Source organism: Danio rerio, chromosome 9 (assembly GCF_049306965.1).
Source record: "Danio rerio strain Tuebingen ecotype United States chromosome 9, GRCz12tu, whole genome shotgun sequence".
Taxonomy (NCBI): Eukaryota; Metazoa; Chordata; class Actinopteri; order Cypriniformes; family Danionidae; genus Danio; species Danio rerio.
Genome location: NC_133184.1, coordinates 18,478,583 through 18,494,736, shown reverse-complemented (window position 1 = coordinate 18,494,736; position 16,154 = coordinate 18,478,583). Strand labels below are relative to the sequence as shown.

Here is a 16,154-nt window from a genome sequence, read left to right as displayed (position 1 = left end):
CAAGTTCAAGTTCAACCATGAGTCTTGTTGGAAAACGAAATCTTACATCTGGGAACATTTTGGATTCATGCCAACCGACAAAGGTGAACCAATTAATTTGGATTAAGCTTTTTGTAGTTTTTTTTTAAGTGTTAAAGTGTGTTTTAATATTCACTGCTGAGAGCCCAAACACTGAAGAGCAAATCCATTGATACGCAGTTCTATGGGTCCCGAACCATGCAAGCTAGTGACGATTGACGTGAGGGAAAAAAAGCCACGTAGGCTATAATAAACCTTCTAAACACAAACACCCAGCTAGTCAGCCAAGTATTGCAGAGGCATTTCCAAAAATGGCCAGAAACAAAAGAGAAAGTGATAAATGGAAGACATTGATAAGAAATAGAGCAACATATCTGGTAACTAGTTAAGAACGCGTCGCTCCGCAGTGTAGAGAAACCTGCTTTCCGAGAAATGCAGGCAGCGGAACAATTAGGCAAGAAACCCTCTCGCACGGTTGAGAAAAAGTAGCCTATCTGTGCATTTGCTCTACAAGCACACCGTCTGACAGTGTAACGCTGGAAACATTATAACCCCATTATTCACTTAAACTGGACAAAGTCAACATGTTAGTTTTTCTGGCAAATAATTTAAAATAGAAATAGAAAACAAAAGGTTGAGAGAACCTATGCTGTTTTTTAAACATCTGACTTTTATTGTTACTAGTAGGCTAATATATATATATATATATATAGCTGTATTATATAAATAGTAATAGTAGTAGGCTAATATATATATATATATATATATATATATATATATATATATATATATATATATATATATATATATATATAGCTGTATTATATAAATAGTAATAACTATAAGTAAAAAAATAAAATAAATTATATATATATATATATATATATATATATATACTTATAGTTATTACTATTTATATTATTACTGATTAGTAAAGTGCCATTTAGGCTATTTGTTAAGTTTTTAAAAATGTAACGTTTAATTATTATTATTATACGGTTTCAAGCTGTTAAAGTTATTTAATATTAAACTACAATATTTTAAAACAGTATTGTGTTGTTTTATTAACGAAAGTTAAAAAATAAACACGTACATTTATACCGATGTTTTATGCATTAATATTTAATTAAGGTATAAGTTATTCATTAATTTTTACATAAAAGGCAAATTAACTTAGGTAGGCTACTTTATTTGTTGGTGGTACGGGAGGAAAATTTTTGCCAGTAAATAAAGTTCTCACCACTTTAAAAAAATAAACAAATAAATAGCTTGCGAAAAGGATGCAATCAAGTGTGCCGCAAGCCTGCGTTTGAGTGAAGGTCTCGGCCGTTAGATCGCCCCCCCGCGATTGAATCTTCATTAACGTTATATAAAACCCTCACATTTGTTAATGTTATTACATCCATTTGTGTTGATATGACAGCAAACGCATGCTACTATGTAAACGCAAAGTGTATCATTGAGTTTAACCTTTGAATAAAGATGCAAACAGCATACATCGCAAATATTTAAATAAAGGACAAAATAAATAACAATAAACCTGTATTGATTGCACAATTATTAAATAATAATACAATTGAATACATTTTGTAGTGCACAAGAATTAAGAAATATAAAAATGACAATAAAACTGCACAATAAAATAAACTAATTTAAGTACAGGGAAAATACAGGTGATCGTTAGCAGTAATTCTCTTTAAGTGTCTAAAATAATAATCTCCACACTGATCTCCTGTAAGGTTATTGGAACTTGCTTTACAGGACGTCTCTGCATTTTAAGTTTTGGCATGTTATTAAGTAACGTTAATCTACTGAATTTGCTGTCATAAAACATTATAAGGTTCTTGAAACCGAATCTTATATAGCCTAATAGAGCTGTAATTGTTAGATATTATTTATTTACATCATTTACTGTTGCCGTTTTATTTGAAAACTCCAACATTAAAATGAATGTAAATTCCTTGTTGCCAGATATACTGAAGGAATCGAATAAACCAAATGAAAACAGAGGCAAAAAGTTAAATAAATAAACAATTCAAGCGAAAATCAATAAACAATATACTAGCGATGTTGCAGCACATTGTATTAATAGTGCAAAGTTTTTTTTTGCACAAATTGCAGGGTTGGAATGTGTAAATATCCTGTTGATATTTAGAAATCTTGCTGTATTTATCTTCTAAACGCACGATTTTCCCGCCTGGTAAATCGTCATGGTGTGTAGGCTATATTTTGGGTTCTGTTGATGGCTAACTAAAAATAAAAACCTTTCTAAAATGTACGTGTTGTTTATATGTTATTGTTTGTATTTTACAAGTGTTATTTCTACCCCTATGAAGTTAACAAATACCAACAACAAATATAACAATAAGAGAATATATTATTTGTGCTCATATTCAGGCTAGAGTGTATAAAAGATTGTTTATTTCTGCAGTCCAGCATCTATTGCTTTTATTAAAGTATAACAACTTAAATCACACCGTTTTTAAACCATATATTATTCTGTATTTTCAAATGTAAGTGCTTCTGTTTACATCAGCGAGCCTTTGTTATACTGCAGATGCAGGAGGTGTCAAGTGAGAAGTTTGGGGGGCGTGGTTGATTTTACATAAAGCGTTTGGTTGGAAGCTCGACTTCGCTCATTTTCGCGGCTCCTCCTCTGGCTCCATCAAACAGTCCTTCTGCGCATGTCAAGGCTCCAATTTCAGCAGTCTTTTGCGACAGTTTGTGCCCGTCAAGCAGGCGTTTTGCCCTCAAGGCGTCCAATGGGAAAAGGAGCTGTCGCTGTATTTTTTACAGTCATTGGATGCAATAAAAAATGCAAGCTCTTAATCATTCTTCATAATCGGATTCGTACATGCAATAAGCCTAGGCTATATTGCGCCGACAAGAACAAGCCCTAAAACAAAGTCTAGAGAGAGAATTAATATTATTTAATATTAATGATCATAAACACGAACTGCGTTGTATGATAAACGCCTTCACAATGTCGTGATCTTTTCTGAAGAACAGACAATCCATTTTATCGCTGTCTTCCCAGCCAGGTTTTCATCTGCTTTTTTTTCTTCTTCTTGCTACAAATAATAAAGTATCAGCGCCAGACCAGTGGTTTAAATTATATTTTACTCTCCTGATTTCTTAACTTTTTATTTAAAAAAACATAAATGTTTAAAGTTTTTAATTGCATATATTTTTTTAAAGATTATCATTCAGCCTACCTGCAGCGCACATGAGAGGTTGATGCGGCAAATCACTTTTACTCATGCTCTACCTATTTCATTTATGACACTGTAAACTTGACTTTGCAGGCTGATCATCTTTAAACTCAAAAGGTATTTTTAACTTGAGACTGCTTCTGCATAATGGGATGTTTCTTATTACAACTGTAAGCGGTGTCAAAATAAAAGCAAACATCAAAAAGGGTTTTGTTTTATCAATTGTATAGATTAGTTTTAATATTAATGAACAAAATAAATTACAATATTGATTATAGTGTAGACTACTGTGCAGTGTACAACAAAACATTTTATTAGGTTATTCTAATACAGGGGTCACCAATCTTTGTCCTGGAAGGGCCGCTGTCCCTGCAGGGTTTAGCTCCAACTTGCCTCAACACACCTGCCTGGATGTTTCAAGTATACCTAGTAAGACCTTGATTAGCTTGTTCAGGTGTGTTTGATTAGGGTTGGAGCTAAAATCTGCAGGACACCGGCCCTCCTTTGGTGACCACTGCTCTAATAGACCTAATCCCTGACTGAAAAACGAATGTGAAAATGACAGGCAGTTGCGTCTCTGCTATAATTAATTTTAACGACAAATTTCTTTAGCATTTTTTCCCCTTTTGAGATTAAAAGAGCTGTATTTAAAGAATTAGTTAACTAAAACATGAAATTAATATCCTCCACGTGCGTATTTTAAAGGCAACCTTGACCTGACGCAGGACCAGATCTCTGCACTATTGCTTTAATTTCACAATTTTATAATTTCATTGCATTTTCATATGGTAAAATATAAAAATGTATGCTCTGAAAGTATGTTCTGAAATTACGGGAGTGTTAGAAATTAATGACAGAAAGAACTTTCACTTTTGATTGAACTTCTGTCCTGGATTATTTTAGTATAATTAAAATATTTTAGTATAACTACAATCTTAATCTAAAAAAAAAAGAGCGATGAAGTGAGGAGTGAGTCGCAGATTTATCATTTAATTCACATAAGTTATAACGTAAAACGCCCATAAAGATGCTCTAAACTGGGTGGAGTAACAAGTTCTTTAGAGAAGAACCCCAGAAATTCTTTGTGCAAATTATATTGTTTTACATGAACATGCATTTGAAAAAAATCCAAAATTAGTTTTGAAAAAACATGCACTCTTTTTCCATATTTTTTAAATATATGCAAACAGCTCATATAGGACCAATGTTTCCTTTACAAATATTATTGAGAACAATCCATATTGTATTCTAAAACATAAAATCACTTACAAAAGCTTACACTATTCTAATATCATATGCAAATCATATAAATAAATAAATAATGAGGTCATTTATTAGGAATTAATAAAATGTAATATTTATTATTCATTAGGAAATGAAAAAAATAATCATTCTTTAATAATGATATTATTAATGTATCATAATGACTGTGTTCCAAATGGCATCAATGTTTACAACGTGCACTGCGAAAGGAGTACACTTGTAAACATGAAGATCACTAAAACTGAACTGTAAAAATGCTTTAATGCAAATTACACCTAAGAGTGATGACTTTAATGCTTTATTTAAAAAATTAATTCAAAGTCTAAATGTTACAATGTTTTAAGTAAATAAGGCATAGTGGGAATAAGTCGGAATAGAATACAGCCAGGTACTATGTTTCTAACTACAACTCAAGAGGTGTACTTGCGAGCACAGAAGTTTGTGACGCAGTTTGCGAATGTTTGTTGGAATGATGGATTTGGGAAACGGCAAATCAATGAACTATGTTTGTAATGACAGAACTTGCGACCTTAGTTGGCTAACAATGGTTTTGGGAAACGCACCTGAGGTTGTGAATTAGGGCTGGGTTATATGGGCTAAATATCATATCCCGGTATTTTTAGGAGGAATAACGGTATAACAGTTACGCCTTTATTAAAATGTTATTAAACATTTTTGAGCAAAATAGAATTCAAACACAGGGGTTTTTCCTCTCTGTTTACAAATAAACAGGTGCACAAAAAATAACAGCTGCACAAAATCTTTGATAAATAAAATACAGTACAGGTTTTTCTCCTGCTTAAAACTGATGCACAACATTTAAATTTATAAACAAAATCTTTGATAAATAAATACAGTACAGGGTTTTTTCTTGCTTAACACTATACTCAGCTCTGTTGTGCTGTTAACAAAGTAAACAGAGCCATAGAAAACAGAGCTACATTGTCAGAGCAAAAAAGCAACACTTTGGGTGCTTTCACACCTACACTTTTGTTTCAGAACCTGTCTCGTTTACCCAGTTAGCGCGGTTCATTTGGCAATTGTGAAACCACCAATCGCGCTCGTATAAAAAAAATCACTCCAAGACCGCTTGAATGAGGTTGTCTCGGCTCGATTGAAAGCAGGAGCAGAACTCTGGAGCAGATCGATTGTAGTGAGAAAGCAAACGATCCGAGCCCGGTTTTATAACAGTGTTTTAGGGATATGTAATAGGCATACGGCTATATGAAAAGAGAGTTATGAGTAGGGAGAGAGGTCATTCAACAGACATCCCAAGTCTCCTGGAAGTTTCGGTAGTCTCCCGCAAATGCACAGAGACTCCAGGATGCCCGCAAACGAGTGATAATCTCCCGGTAATAGGCGTCTCCCTGCCGGTCTACAATTTTTCTACTGGCCCGATATATATATATATATATATATATATATATATATATATATATATATATATATATATATATATATACATATGGCTGATTCCAGCGTTATGGACGTGACATTTGCAGTAAAAAAATGAAACGTATATACTCAGAGAAGGTATATGTTAACAGTATATTGAAATATATGTTTATATTTTTCTTACCCCTTAACCATGGAGTTCAGGTATCAAAAACATATCAGTCTATGCAGGTGTTTTATATTTAAAATGACAGCAAAATGAATGCGTTACGGACGTGACAAAAAAAAGACATGAGTTTTGTAAACTGACATACTTTGTGAAAATTCTGTGAATAAAAATGCAGAAGCCAAAAAAATATATAACAGTCAAAAGGATAAGGGTTGGCTCTGCAAGTGACATATATAATTCATTTTATTTAGTTTTTAATTTTTGCATTAATGAGGAAAAACTATCGTTACGGACGTGACTTGTCTTCGTTAAGGACGTGACTGCTCTGAAATTCACAGTTGACACATTATGAAAATCAGGTAAATGCTTTCAAAACTTGACCAAAGACCTATTTGTGGATATCTGTTGGGAGTGTAAACCAATAAACTTTAACCTCTGAGACATCTGAATGGTAAGGTTGTACAATTAATCAAACTTAAATAGATATCACCTTGTTATATTTAATTCGTATTATGGCATGTGTGTTGTTAAAGGTTAACGCACATTCGAATGTTCAAAACTCAATTCGGTAACAATGTTGCATGCTAACATAGTGCTTTTATACTCTGAATAATATAGAATTAATAATAAACATAATCAGCTATAATAGGCCTATGTTTATCGGGCTCCTAAAGTTAGTGTTTCCAGACAAACTTGAATTAAATCATTGCCCGACTGTTGCGCAAGACCGTGTCTACGTGGAGAATATTTAAAATCTAGTTTTGTCACAGATATGGCAATATTATATTTGACAGTTTTTTTTAGTTTATTTTAGTTAATGTGTTAGTTGATGGAATAAATAGTTTAATTTCTCCAATCGCGCTTGCTTTCTTTTTCTCCTCGGCAGTCACTTCAGGACAGGTTGCAAAAAGTTCATAGAGGACCAGGGTGAGAGAGAAGACTTTATTATGAAAGGTTTTGTGTAGGCTATGTTAAACAAGCATAGAAAAATAGTCATTGGTTGTAGGCATGTACGATGGATGACTATAATGTTTATATTTTTAGGCTATAGTTCATAACCGATTGTGTAAAATATTGAATTAAATATTTACAGCTGCAGGTCCTATCGATTTTCTAACAAATTTAATAATCCTATAATGTAGTTAAAGCTTAGATCAATATCAAGATTTTATTCTTATTTTGCCGCCTGTAAAATAATTTTAATAAGCACTCAAGTGCATTTGCCGGGTGCTGGAAATCTTTGAAAATGTTTTCATTTTAATGTAGGCTATAGCCAATTTTCAAGCTTTGAAAGTGCTTAGATTTTGGATAAAAGGCTTGGAAAATAAATTGTGTCGCTTTGATAATTTATCTTTATAAATAGTTATTTATTAATAAAATAAAAAACATATTTATGCTCTGCATGAAATGAAAGCTCCGCTGTGGCCTGACCTGCGGCGTGCGCATTTTGATCGGGGAAAGTCCAAATGCATGGAGGTTATTGATTATGCGCCCTGCGCCTCGCGTTTTGTCATTGCGCGCTTTGTGCGCTCCAGAGGAAAAGCATGTTACCTCAGTGGCGTCTTTCATTCTTCAATCAAATGAAAGCAGAGGCGAGGTTTCCTTGGAGGTGACAGCAGTGTATTGTCAAGATGACTAAGGCGAACTTTTTAATGACGGAATAGAGACTTGTGGTCACTGTTTTAAGTCATCCAAAGTTGTATGACTTTACAAATCTTAAATTTCATAATGTTATTTAAAAAATTCAATTATGAAAACATTGACAGCAACACTCGCGCACAATAGACCAGCTGATTCAGTTGTTACCTATAGTGACATTCAAAAGAGCACCGCGCTCCTTTTTTCTTGTCAACATAAAATGCATTGCGGTGCGCCTCACGTCTCTGGAATGAAAAAGCGCGTTCGTTGTTATCGGCTTCTATGAGCATCACATATTTGTTAACTCGCAGGACAGTAACACGTGCAAAGACACGTGCTTACATATGTTTTTTGCCAAAGAAGCAAAATGAAAGAAGGATGTTCTGGCCACAGTTTAACACAGGAGTTGACGAACCAGCGCTGATCCTGGTCGTCTGTGCTGCCTGGAGCCGCGTCATAAACTCAACTAGGCATATTCATGATTTAGAGCAGACTACAATTAACAAACCAGCCTTTTTCCATTTGGAAAATAACAGTTATTAATAGTTCTTATATAAATTTTAAATAGCCTACAAAGCCTAATCTACAAATCAAACAAAGACAAATATTTTATGACAACTTCGCACCAAACTGATGCTTTCATTTTACAGCTTATAAAACATGTATGCAAATTAATGCAGTATCACATGTAAATAACAAAATTGTTATATGCTTAGCCTATACTTTACAAAATGTATAGGTTCAAAGCCTTATGGTTCATTGTCCTTATCTTTCAGGCAGCGCGCGCGAACATGAACCGCAAGTAAGACAGAGGAAATAGGTTAATTCATAATCATAATTAAGACATAATCTTTAAACTAATGACTTCTATTAAAAATGTTGACAGGTTTTGTAATATTATAACAGCGGAGCATTAATTGAATGCATTTTTTTCCATAAAGCAATCTATTTGAGGTAGCCTAATATTTAATTGACGGAAAAAAAACACGATTGGACAAACAGCCTATGCCGGTTCTTAAAAAGGATTCAGTTAAAGTTTTCGTTTTGTAATCTTAATTTGTCATTTAAGTGAAAAAGATCTAGAGAAGGATTTATTTATTTATTTAAATATTTATTTATTTATTTTTTGTTAGTTTATTCAGTTTTTCTATGCTGCTAAAAAAACACTGCTGGTGCGTGATGTTCGTTCTGTATGCTGTTCCAACACAATCTCACAGCATGTTAAAATAACCTAAATCAGTATTTTAAAATGCAATATTTAATGTGTCAGACAAAATAGGTACGTCAATTTTTTTTTATTAAATAATATTTTGATATTAATCTGTTAACAGTTAATATTCGGTTAACCAGCGGTTGTTGGTTGGCAAAATGAATCGAAATCAGCATTCCTAGTTTGGCATAAATTGTATCTTAACTATTTGATCTATTATTTGACGGTCAGTTAGCCTATCTACAAAAGAAAGAAGTGCTTTAACACAAGGTGCTGCATCGCCAAAACACCAAGATTATGCGCCAATTATGGCAATATGTAAAATGTCATGTTCTTTTTATTAGACATTTATTTCTGAAATGTTACTAAAGTGGTTTATAGTTAACTGAAATGTTCAGTTATTGACATAACATTATGGATGTTATGTAATGTAAGTCAGTAATTGTAATGCAGCATCATAATGAACAAATATGCGCTAGTCATTGGCTTATAATAATAAGGAGTTCAAAAATGGTCACGTCCGTAACGCAAAATTGTGGTCGTTTAGAGCAAAGACCTGAGATGAGTTAGCGATCATAATTAGTATGGACATATTTTGACTTTGTATACAAAGTTTCATTTTATTTGTTATAATATTTATTCCACAATATAAACTTTTTCATTAAATCGTTATGGACGTGACATGTGACCGAAGCTGCGTGATGTCTTAAATATGTAGCTCATAAATCAAAAGGGCAATAATGTTATGAAAAAGTAAAGCTAATTATTTATACTACAGACTCCAATCCTTCTGCAGAATGATTACTGTTAACATAAAGCATGGAAAATGTGAGTCTTTAACCCCTTTTTTGAAAGCACGAAAAGTAGTTGGATGATAATGAAATTTACCATTGCAACAATCCTCATATTTCATGGATAAACAAACCAATTTTCTTAAAAATTCAACAAGAGCACATAATAACAATAAAATATAGACCTTAATAAGCATATTGAAATAGGTTTTGTTATTTTGGTCAAAAGTTTATTTTTTCATGATAAGGTTGACATTTTTATGGAATTGCTCATATATATATATATATATATATATATATATATATATATATATATATATATATATATATATATATATATATATATATATATATATGTATGTATATATATATATATACATTTATTTTTTTTTTTTCAGTACCGTTTAAAAGTTTTATTAGTTTTTTTTTTAAGAAAAATTATTCAGTTCATCAAGGCTACATTTATTAAATGTAAGAAATGTTAAATTGTTAAATATTTATTACAATTTTAAATAACTGCTTTCTTATTGTATGTAGTTTTAAATAAAATCATTATTTCAGACATTATTGTTTTTATTACTATTACCATTAATAACAATAACATCAGTAATAATGATAACAACAATAATAATATAGTGATTTCTGAAGGATCATGTGACTCTGAAGACTGGAGTAATGAAGCTGAAAATGTATCTTTAAAATCACTGGAATAAATGATTAAATAAAATGATAAACTACTTTTGAACAGTTATTTTATAGTGCAACATTTCACAATTTTGCTGTATTTATGATTAAATACAGGAGAAGCTTATTTTAACATATTTAACAATCAAACTGACCCTAAACTTTTGAGCAGTTGTGTATAGAATATTTTATAAGCGAAAGTGTGCACTTTAATTTTAAAAACCCACAGACATCGCCACCAAATATAAATCAGAGAGGTCAGACTTTCTTATGCAGAGCCTCATTTCAGTTGTCAGGTTATGTAAAAATCTATCTATCTATTGAATTAATCAATCTATTAAAAAGCATTCTCTAGAATTCTGCATTATAGGCGTTAAATTGTAGAGAGACATATGAACCGAGACTGCATCAGATTGCGAAGCAGATCAGTGTTGATCTTTCTTTCGAGCTGTCAGTGCGGAAATGAACAAAACAACAGGCCTAATACAGCATGTTATAAGATTAAAATATGGAAAAATGATCAGATGATAATTTTTAAAAAAAATCAAATTTCAAACAGCTCTTGGTGATAGATCAGCATGCTTTCATTTTTGCATTAGACATGAAATGCACATTAACCGGTAGGAATGACATCCTGCCCTGCTCATCATTCTCTCTTAATATAGCCCTATGGCTATTACACAATCATAATACACTGTGATATAGCCTGGGTCGTTAGTTTGTTGCATTGTTTTGTTGTCTCACTACAATCGATCCACTCAATAGAGCAGAGACTAAAGCTGAGCCATATGGCAAAAAAAATTATCACGATCATTTTTTTCTTATCAGTCGATATTGATATTTATCACGATAAATGTAACATCTTTATATCTATCAATTACATAAGATTTTAAGCATGCCAATGGCTTTGTGCAGCTGATTTAACACATTTAGTGAAATGTTGGCTGTCTGACAATATAAATAATAAAATAATAAACAAAAGAACAATCTTAATTGAGCATTTACTTGTTCAAGTTTTCAACAACCAAAGACATTACCTACATGTAACTGGATAATATTGTTCAACATCAGAAAAAAAATAATAAACCTGATTTGGAACAACATGAGTTAATAGTCACAGAATTTTCAGTTTTGGATGAACTCTCCTTTTGATGGTGAGTATGGTGAATTTAGGGTGAAATACACTTTAATGTATTTTATTTAGGGATGCTAATGATTACTTGATCTATTGATTGTCGATAACACTTTGATAGACCTTATCAATGACTGATTAAGCATGGACATGTAAAGGTTTAGTTATGCTTTGCACATCCACGCATTAAATAATCAAGTGTGTGCAGTTTACCTTACTTATGCTGTCACTCTCTTAACATCCCATATTGCGGGTCGCATAAAACCTTGTTAAGTGCATATCTCCGATATATCCGCGCGTGTCTTAACCAAATTTATCTGACAGACTAGCACAAATAGGTCTATGCAGACTCTCATTTTACAAATCGCGCATCACAACGAAAACATGTGACGAACTAGCCGAGGAGCCTCTCAATTTACACAGCGAGCTTCTGAGCTCCATCCAAGTTTATTCTTCCGAGGTAACCCAAGAAATCTATCAGTGCTGCGAAAAGACTGTCCAGTTCATGCTGCTCAGACCACGCTTAGTTAATTAATTAAAATAAAACCGTGAAAATAGTTTGATGGATTGTTTTGGCGCTAAAGCATATAGCGAACTTATGTTAAAGCGCGTCACCTCAGATGTTATTCGTTCCTCTTGTTTATGCTGTAGGTATGTGACCAACAAAATATACATCAAAATTAAGTTACACATTATACAAAACGAAATTAGTTACAAAAAGATACATTTTCTAGTATATATATATATATATATATATATATATATATATATATATATATATATATATATATATATATATATATATATATATATATATTTTTTTTTTTTTTTTTATATATCAAATTTCTGTAGCTCAAACTTGTTCCATCCATTTGCTGTTCTACAAAGTTTCACTGGTGTTAGTAGATGGTTAACAAACTATGAACAATTGATCTGTAAAGTGTGAGTTAATATATTAGTTAAGTGTTAGTTATTAGCTTAAGTATGTTATTGGGACGTTATTCTAAACTTGCAACTATCCCTCATTTACTAACAGTTAATAAATGAAGATTAGTTGCAACTAGAATAACATCCCAATCGCACAAACAATTAACTGATACTTAACAAGTCTTTAGTAAGTAATTCACTAACAGCTTGTTTATGATCTATTGCTAATTTATTAGGTATAGTTATAAATCATCAAAATACAGTAACAAGTTGTTTTGAACTTGTTAACTAACAGCTTGTAAGTTATCTATTGGCGAGCTATAAGGCACAGTTATAAATAATTAACAAATGATTAACTTTTATTTAACAAGTCATTTAGAACTCATTGACTAACAGTTTATTATTGGACTCTTAACTAATTATAACGCATAGTTATTCTAAAGTGTTACCAGGAATGAATAATAAATAGCCTACTGATAAAGTAAGTTATTTAACAATCAGGTGATGTGCTCCACAGGCACGATAGAAAACTGGACTAGCAGATGGCATGAAGGTCCAGCCGCCTAATTCATTATATGTTTTGGTTAACTAATTCTTTAAATACAACTCTCTTGAGGCCTAATAGGAAAAATGCAGAAGTAATTTGCCGTTAAAATAATTTTTGGTTTAACGCAAACGCCAGTGATTTTCACATTCATTTTTCAGTTAGGATAAGTATTAGAGTGGCCGAATAAAAAGTCTTACAGTAGTCACTATAATTAATATTATAACAATTATATTTAATATTATCGTCAATATTATTAAAACTAAGCTATAAAATTGATGTTGCAGAACCCTTAAAAATATTTGCTTTCATTTTGACATCGCTAAAGCGCACTTTTAAAGTTGTGTAAAAAAACATCTGATTGTGCATCAGCATTCTCAAGTTAGGACACTTGACTTTTGATTTTAAAGATGATCAGCCTGCGGAGTCAAGTTTATAGTGTTAGAAATTAATAGTGTGTGAGTAAGTGGATGCCGCGGATCAACCTCTCACATGGGCTGCAGGTAGGATGCATGAGAATTTAGGGTGACAGTTCTCTGTTTTGCTACACCAATGCCTTAAAATGTAATTAAGTAACACATTTAGCTACCATTATTTAAATTACATTAAATTGTAACATTTAACTTTTTACTAACACTGATAGTGGTGTGGTAATGAAGCATGATGACTCGGTTATGATTTATTATTATATATAATATAATATGATATAATAAAACGGAAATAAGGAGAATACAATATAATTTAAACCACTCGTTAGGCACAGAAGCCATGATCCATGTTAATAAATGGTATTGTTGCTAACCTTCATTAATGACCAAAATCAGTCACCAGGTTAAGTGCAATGGGATTAAAATGCCCCCTCTATAGTGGCCTGCTATAGTGATACATTATTGCTTGTTGCGAGAAAAAACAAAAGCGGACACTGTGGATGAAAACCTGGCTGGGGAGACAGCGATAACATGGATTATTTGTTCTTCAACGAGAAAAGATTGTAAACACGACACTGTGACAAAAACATGAGAGGCGGCAATAACATAGATTATCTGTTCTTCAACAAGAAAAGATCGCAGACATGACACTGTGACGACATTTATCATACGAACACAGTTCGTTCTGATGATCATTAATATTAACAAGTAGTATTAGTAACATATTAATAACTCTTCTCGCTTTAGATTTTATGATTTAGAGCTTGTTCTTGTCGGCGAAATATAGGTTTATTGCATGTATAAATCAGATTATAAAGAATAATTAAGAGCATGTTTTTCCTTTATTGCATCCTTTCCGTAAGGTGTTTTATTAATTGATTGATTGATTGATGTGGTGAGTACATATTCACTGGCAAAATGTTTCTCCCATACCAACAACAAATTTCACCTCTGTACCCAAGTAGCCTACCTAAGTTAATTTACATTTTATGTAAAATTATTATTTTTGAACATTCGTTAATGAAACAACACAATGTAGTCTATAAATAAAGTAGTTTAATATTAAATAACTTTAACTGCTTGAAACAGTATAATAATAATTAAACATAACATTTTTAAAAACTTTACAAATAGCCTAAATGACACTTTACTAATCATTAATAATATAAATAGTAACTAATAAGAAGAATAAGAACAAAATAGAAGCCTTGTAATAAGTCAGATGTTTTAAAAATAACAGCATAGGCTACTAACTGTCCAACTTTTGTTTTCTATTCATATTTTAAATTCTTTGCAAGAAAAATTAACATGTTGACATGTTGGGTTTAAGCAAAGACATAATTGGGGTTTTAGTAGCTTTCTGTGGAGCGGCGCATTCTCAACTATCAAATATGTTACTTTATTTCTTGTCAATGTCTTCCATTTATCACTTTCTTTTGTATCTGGCCATTTTTTAAAAAGCCTCTTTTGAGACTAATTAAGGTATTATTGCTATACTATGGGATTTAAGACTTTTTAAGACTTAAAGATCTGCAGACACCCTGCATTAATATTACAAATAATTTTTAGAAAGAAACATTAATGCAAACAATGTGAAAGTTTGTTATATCTTACCACTTTCCAAAAATGAGTGAAACGTGATCTTCCGTTCTCTAAACTTTACTCTGACAACGTTGTTGGTTTGCATCCTAAAGAGACAAGAAAGACAATGTTAAACATAAGGGCATAACACAGCCAGAACAAGAAAAGATTGTTCATTAGTGTTCCACAAAACATGACTTATATTTGTTTAACTTTGTTTTTATATTTTTTATTCAATTGAATATGAAAATTATATCCTATTCATTACATTATTATCTAAATATCCTGTTTTAAAAGATGCACTCATTAGAAACAGATTTATTTTGTCAAAGTGATGGATGCAATTTTAAAAGTAAGAAATAGACAGGAATAAACCGAAAAAAAAAACTTTATTAACATGATTTAACCAAAGTTACATATTGAATGTTTAAAGGCTATGTTGCTGCTCGTTTTATTTGCATTTGATAGGCACCTAGCTAGTTTCTTTGGTATCAATATCAATTAACGTACATTTAATTTAAACATTGGCAGATTTTGATTCAGGATAACTCTTAGTTGTAACATGAAATGGTCGTCATCTATTAAATTGTTGAGTCAATTAACGTTACATGAGGAACACTAAAACTAGTTTCATGTTAAGTTAGTGGACAATCATTTGATAGGCACTTAACTATTTTCACGGGTATCAATTAACGTTTATAATCTATATAGTAGCAGATTTGGATTCAATGTTATTTTTAGTTCTAACACATAATGTACAGATGGCTTTCATTGAATCAATCGCACCTGTCCCACATCATGAGCAGCTCGTCATTTAACTTGGGTGAACATTTATAGACAAACATTGGATAGGCACCTAACTACTTTCACTGTAAGCAATTAACGTTCGTTATCGATATAAAATATATTTTATCTTTCTAAGTTCCCTGCAGACATCTGATCGTTCGATCGTTCGATTGACGCCCCTCGACGTTCTGTCTTGGTTGAAAAGTAAATCCAAAATGGAATATATATAAAATTAAAGTGAATATTAAGAAATTGTAACCTTGCTTACTTTATATCCAGCAGAAGTGAATATTTCCTTTGAAAGCAGCAGCAGCGATCGTTGAAAGTGACGAAGTAATGGCGGAGAAGACTAGAAACCCAAGGTGCAGAACAGTTT

At 31.9% G+C, this 16,154-nt stretch overlaps 1 long non-coding RNA gene across 7 annotated transcripts in view; it reads right to left on the bottom strand.

Annotated features, from left to right (window-relative positions):
* Window positions 1-16,154, bottom strand: part of LOC137490345 (uncharacterized) — a 167,452-nt gene extending 151,298 nt beyond the window's left edge. For all 7 annotated transcript variants that reach the window (XR_012385248.1, XR_012385249.1, XR_012385247.1 and 4 more), the window contains exons 1-2: window positions 16,047-16,154; window positions 15,026-15,099 (exon numbers count right to left, since the gene is read on the bottom strand). This is a non-coding gene — a long non-coding RNA (uncharacterized lncRNA). The remainder of the gene's footprint in view (window positions 1-15,025; window positions 15,100-16,046) is intronic.